The sequence below is a fragment of the Pinus tabuliformis genome, chromosome 3_2, assembly GCF_031772625.1.
Source record: "Pinus tabuliformis cultivar Carrire ecotype Pingquan chromosome 3_2, CPIR1, whole genome shotgun sequence".
Lineage (NCBI taxonomy): Eukaryota > Viridiplantae > Streptophyta > Pinopsida > Pinales > Pinaceae > Pinus > Pinus tabuliformis.
In genome coordinates, this window is record NC_142302.1 from 644303337 (window position 1) to 644310239 (window position 6903).

The 6903-nt window shown below is 37.1% G+C and overlaps 2 non-coding genes across 2 annotated transcripts; both read right to left on the reverse strand.

Annotated features, from left to right (window-relative positions):
• Positions 1-2416: 2416 nt before the first annotated feature.
• Positions 2417-2490, reverse strand: TRNAV-CAC (transfer RNA valine (anticodon CAC)). The gene has a single exon. It is a non-coding gene; the product is annotated as a tRNA-Val (tRNA).
• Positions 2491-2721: 231 nt separating this feature from the next.
• On the reverse strand, positions 2722-2792 carry TRNAG-CCC (transfer RNA glycine (anticodon CCC)). The gene has a single exon. It is a non-coding gene; the product is annotated as a tRNA-Gly (tRNA).
• Between the last annotated feature and the right edge of the window lie 4111 nt (positions 2793-6903).

Here is a 6903-nt window from a genome sequence, read left to right on the forward strand (position 1 = left end):
CCCAATCCTTGCTGTATTTGAATGGTAACGGGCCCAGGTCCTCTTCTTTCTCTAGATGCAATGCCACGGGCTTGTGATCCGAAGTGTATCCCTGAATGATTGTACTGTGGATCCTTTGGAAGTTTACTGCTGCACTCTCCTGAACAAGAATTCTATCAAGTCTCTCCTTGATATTATTCCTTCCTGTCCTCTTGTTTGACCACGTGTAGCGTCCATTTTGTGGAGGGATATCTATGAATTTATGAGCTTGGATGATTTCCTCTAGTTTATCTCTGAATGGATCTGTGAAGTATTTCCCTCCTAATTTTTCCTCTGCGTTCCTGATTAGGTTCAAGTCTCCTCCAAGGAAGATCTTCTTCCCTTGAGAGGCCTCAATGTCCATTTTCAGAGAGTCCCAACATGTGGCTTTGTCTCTGAAGTGGGGAGGTGCGTATACATTGTAAATTGTGAATTCCTCCTTCTGATCTGAACTTTGCATGTCAATTCTGATCCACCACCTGTTTTGGTTGTTTCTTATAAGGGTCCAATTGCTTTTTTTCCATAATATTCCTATGCCTCCTGATGCTCCTGAGGCGCTCGTGGCTATTCCTTCATACCTTCTGTTCTTTGATATGCTTTGTTGAAATTCTTGGTCGCTGATTTTGGTCTCCTGGAGTAGGAGGAAGTCTGGTTGTTCTGATTTGATTAGATCTCGGACTGCGTTTGCCTTAAGGGAGGAGCCCATCCCCCTACAGTTCCAGGAGACCAAAATCATCATTTACCTGATTTGTTGTGAGTCCCACTTTTCTCCTTCAGCTTCTCGCCACTTCCCTTGTTCTTGTCCAGATATGTATCTATTGGTTGTTGAGTTCCGGTGGTCATCTCTCTTGCTGCATTCTCGTCTCTTATTTCCTTGTTCGATTTTCTTCCTACTTTCCTTGGGGGATCCGTGGCTGCGATGTTTTCCTTTGTCTTGTTTCTTGTCAAGATTCTTTCCACTGTCTGAGGAGGGGAAGCCTGAGTGGGGGAGGAAGGGGGGGTTCTTTTGCCCTTGGGGGATGGAGGGGGAGATGAGGGTTCCTCTGAGGCTAGGGTTTCGAAGGGATTGGAGGATGAGGGGATGGAATGGTCTAAGCTTGCAGGGACAGAGGAGGGGAGAGGGGTTTCGGAAAGAGGAGCCTCTGGTTCGGGGGGAGGGTTTGATTTCTTTTTCTTCCTGACGACTTCCCATGCTTCCTCTGGGGATTCAGGGTTGGTATTATTTTCTGATCTGGCTTTAGAGCACCTATTTGCAAAATGACCATATTCATGACATACCTTACATTTGAAGGGAAGTTGCTCGTAGTCCACCTGCTGGATATGCGTCCACTGATCCACTCTGAGCTTGACTGCCTCTGGTAGCCCTTTGCCCAAGTCCACTTCTACACAGATCCTCGCACATGCATGCATGTTTTCTTTTGGCTCCGATCTATCCACGTATTTTCCTATTGCGTTACCAATGGCTCTGACTGATTCGTCTGCCCAGCAGTGGAGCGGCAGGTGTGGAAGACGAACCCAAACCGGGACTGCGTTGGGGACATCCATTTCTGGGTCGAAGTCCGGGGTCCAGCGATTGAGGTACAGACCTCTAGTGTCCATGAAATATGGACCATTCCTGAAGATTAAGTTTCGGTCCTCCACTGATTCGAAGAGGAATGTGAAGAAGCCTCTTCCACAAAACCTTATCGCTATTTTCCCCTGGACCATAGCGTTCCAGTTTCTTTCCACCCAGCGCTGGACCGTTCTGGGGGAGGGCCATAGTCCCGTGAACTGACCAACCAGACCCCTTTCTGCCAAGGCTACAGCGGATCTCCTTGGGAGAGATGGGGGGAGAGGGATTTCCGGGATTTCATCGAGCTTCTTGATGAATTTTGAGGCGGAAGGTCGGATTCGTTCCGTAATGTTCTCTGGGATTAGTGATGCAAAAGCCTTCTCCATGTCGGCCTGTCCCGGATCTAGAGAGCCCATCGCGCCTGTGGAGCTCCTCAGAAGACGGAAAGAAGGATGAAAGGGCGGGAGGCCCAGCTGAGAGGGAGCGGTCGAAAGCTGCCCGCGGGGGCAGCGCGAGCTGAGAGAGGCAGGGCAAGAGGCCCAGGTTGTAGGGGGTGCGAACAGCGGAGGGGAAGGCACGCAGCAGAGGCTGCGGCCCGGCAGGGCCTGCCAAGCGCAGTCAGAGGATCAGGGTTTCCAACTGCGGGGGGGCACCATCGCTCCAGCGTCGGGGGAGAAAAAGGAAAAAATCATTCTCCACTGTCTGAGATTATTACTTCCAAAAATCCACTGAGTAAAATGCAAAAATTGTCGATCCAGGAATCTAACGCCGATCAGTACTGCAAAAAGCTGGATGCATCGTTATATATAAGCCCAGGTTCAAGCGGAAAGCACAAAACATTACACATGTCTGAGCCCAGGTTCGAACTGGGGACCTTTAGTGTGTGAGACTAACGTGATAACCAACTACACCACCCAGACGACATTTGTAATTAATATTTTCAAACTTACTGAGTCGGAAGAAGACAAAAAGCGCTGAATGCACTGTTATGTATAAGCCCAGGTTCAAGCTGAGCGCACAACAAAATCGATTGCATAATGACATGTCTGAGCCCAGGTTCGAACTGGGGACCTTTAGTGTGTGAGATTAACGTGATGACTATACCCCGGTCAGTACCCCTTGGGAGGTCGTTAAAACAAAATCATAATTCTTGCGCATCCAGGGAATCGAACCCTGGTCAGTACCGTGGGAGGGTACTATGATACCACTACACCAGATGCGCGGTTGAAAGGAAATCCTTTCATTTTCCACTTTACAGGATGCAACCATTCAACTCAGACCTTTCGGTGCAGGGAACTAACTTCCCGAATTTTGAATTTGTAAGCTTTTCAACCACTTTCACTATCTAGGAAATGTTACATTCTTTTGATATGGTCTAGAAATCCAGGCTACATAATAAATACATAATAGTTAGTATTTGTGGTTTAATTTAAATATAGTTTAAAAAATAATTTTAAAAATTTCAAAACAAAAATACAATAACTAATAAAATAAAATATCGTTAAATATCAGCACTAAAAATTAAAAAATATTATTCATTAATATTATTTATACTAAGATATATGCACTTTAATATATATGTTTATATATGTGTTTTTATTTTTTATTTTTTATTAATATATATAATTTTTTATAATTAATTATTAAAATATATTTTTAATATAATAATAAGTTATCTTAAATTGAAAATATGGAGTAAAAATGGAAATAATAGAAAATTAAAATAAAAAATTAAAATTAAAAAGTTAAATAAAGAAAGAAAACTAAAAACAAAACAATAATAGTTAATAGAAATGGAAGTTACTAAAAAGTGCATAATAAAACCTCAACCAATCACCTTATAAAAAAATAAATTTAACTAATAATAAAAAATAACAATGTTAAAATATGGATAAGAAGCAATTTTTTTTGTCAAAGACAAACTAATATGCATTCAAAGATAAACTTAATGCATAATACCATACCTATGGATGTAAAAAATATAATCATTTTCACAAGGAAGATTTCATAAAATGGGCTAATACTTTATGACGGAGATTAAAAAAAGTGTTTTTCATATTTTTAATGGAGCTCCTTTATTTTTATCATTTTTACTTTTATTCATCAAGGATTTATAAGATGTTTTATTACCTTGTAAAGATCTTAATTTTGTGATTTAATTAACGGTTAGTTAAGGTATTTTGAATTTTTTCATTAAACTTTTAATCAAGCTTTATAAAAATTATTAATGAAGTTAAATTGTTTGATCAAAGGCTTAAAATCCAAAATCTAATTTTGAAAATTTTCAATAAATTTTTGCTCAAGCTTTATAAAAATCTTGATCAAACTAAATTGCTCAATAAAAATGCAAAATCTAAAAATCTAACCCCTTTTCTACAACTGCAACTTATAAGAGTGAAACTCCCTCAACCCTTTCATCTTAAGTGGTAGAGTTGATGCCACTTGATTTATTATTTAATCTTCTAAATGGAACATCATTCACATTTTGAATATCATATTATATTTTTTTAATTTTTAAAAACAATATTTAATTTTTTTTTTCTAAATTACTAAATGTAATGTGAGAAAAAACAATATCATAATAATGAGAACAAATGAATTATACAAAAAATATGTCAGATTCCTATGTATGTTTTTTTCTCATATATAAATAAATAAATAAATTTAATTAATAATAAAAAATAACAGTGTTAAAATATAGATAAGAAGCTATTTTTTTGTCAAAGATAAATTAATATGCATCCAAAGACGAACTTAATGCATAATACCATACCTATGGATGTAAAAAATATAATCATTTTTACCAAGACGATGGCATAAAATTGGGCAATACTTTATGAGGGAGATTAAAAAAAGTGTTTTTCATATTTTTAATGTAGCTCCTTTATTTTTATCATTTTTACTTTTACTCATCAAGGATTTATAACATGTTTTATTACCTTGTAACGATCTTAATTTTGTGATTTAATTAACCGTTAGTTAAGGTATTTTGAAATTTTTCATTAAACTTTTAATCAAGTTTTATAAAAATTATTGACGAAGTTAAAATGCTCGATCAAAGGCTTAAAATCCAAAATCTAATTTTGAAAATTTTTAGTCAAGATTTATAAAAATCTTGATTAAACTAAATTGCTCAATCAAAAATTTAAAATCTAAAAATCTAACCCCTTTTCTACAACTACAACTTATAAGAGTGAAACCCCCTCAACTCTTTCATCTTAGGTGGTAGAGTTGATGCCACTTGATTTAATCCAAAAATCTAACCCCTTTTCTACTACAACAACTTATAAGAGTAAAACCCTCCTCAACTCTTTCATCTTAGGTGGTAGAGTTGATGCCACTTGATTTATTATTGAATCTTCTATTTAATGGAATATCATTCACATTTGGAATATCATATTATATATTTTTAATTTTTAAAAACGATATTTAATATATTTATTCTAAATTACTAAATGTAATCAAAGAAAAATCAATATCATAATGATGGGAACAAAAGAATTATACAAAAAATATGTTGGATTCCGAGATTTTTTGGAAGCTTTTTCAATAGATTTTTTTGGTCTAATTTCTCTAAAATCATGTAATTTAACTTCAAAATTTTCCACAAATTTTTCTATTAAATTGACGTACCAAAAGTCCAATTTTTTTTTCCTTTCTTTAAACAAATATATATATATATATGTTAGTTAGTTAGTGCAATAGAGTTTTTGGTTCTTATGTCAGTGGCACTGCCAAGGTTTGCAGTGTTGAGAGAGGGCGAAAGCATATGCAAGATAATGGACTATCAAGGGATATTTGTTATACAAGACTCAAGCGGCCAGGGGTTTTGCATGGAAAGTGATCTTGCAGTATGGGTTTGCGAAAATCTGCAAGGCTCACTCTTGATTGCACGAACGCTCGGTAGCGAGGGCGTTCATACACAAAAGTGGTTTGCAGCACGGGTCAATAGCGGAATGCATGGATCGCCTTTGAAGCAGACATAGTTTCTCTCTAGAAATAGCGAGGACATTCGATTTAAATCTGCTATGTTGCATGACATCTTCAGGAGATAGATCTGGCCTTCGTCCATATATAAGCCGACGAAAGTAGATTACGCAGCAGATTGCTCAGCCTTTCGACAGATCTGAAAGAAATCCTTGGTGTAAGATCAGATTTGCGTCCCCTAAATCGACCCCTAACAGGATTTGACGAAGATGGCGAGGTAGGCTTCCAAGATCCGTGAAATCATGGATAGTGGCATTTTTTTTTCTCTGGTGAAAAATCAACAGAGAGCCGTGAAAACATCAGTTATGCTCCTGTTTTGGGCCAGGGAGCCTTTTTCCAAATTTTTGCAAAAACCCTAGTTGGACGATCGATCTTTATTAGGGTTAGGAGGACTTTTGGTGCAAGGTTTGAAAAGGGAAAACCATAAAAGATCAAGCATTTTAATGGAGTTTCAAAGCTTGATCTTCGAAAGTAGATCTATGTAAGACTAATTGTTGCTATAAGACTATAGAGTTGAATGAAACTCCTCTATTATCATCAATTTGAGGTTATTGGATCTCGTAACCCTAGGGGACTATTTTGGTTAAGGGACAATCTCATGGATCTACTTCATTCAAAGAAGTTCTTAAAGGGAAGCCTAAAGTTTCTGTCAAACGTGAACAAATTATCAACATTCCTGGACCCTATATTGTGGAACATATGAATAAAGTCTCAGAATTGACACTAGATCTATAAGAGCTAAATTATCTTCTTACATCTTCCCAATCCCAAGCAATTTTTTGTAGATTCAATGGTTTCTGGCCAAAACCTGTGGATCTTTTTCAGTGGATTTTCACGACATGTACAGTGAATTATGAGGTTCACCTATGTTCCAATGGCTTTGTAATCATAAAATTTGAATCATCAGAGAGTATGTTTTACAAGAGGGTCCATGGCTTTGGGGTAATGCAGGGCTTTTATTACCCCATGGTTCCCATAATTCGATGCCAATTCAATGAAGGTTTCCAAAATGTCAATCTGGGTAAGATTGCATAATCTACCCCTTCATTTTTGGCATCAAAAAGTAATAGAAGGAAATGGTAACATGTTGGAGAGATACATCAAAATGGATACACAAAGAAGTGAAGAGGCAATATACACTTTCGCTAGAATTTGCATAGAGGTAGACCTCATCAAAGGACTATTTGACTGCATTCTTCTAACACATAATAATCAGTATTGGACCTGGTTTTTAGATTTCGAGAATACGAAATTCAGGTGCCATCTCTGTCTACAAATTGGTCATTTACAAAACTCATGTCCTATGGCAAAGAAATATCCAAGGAAGAAAAAGAAACTAGCTAAAA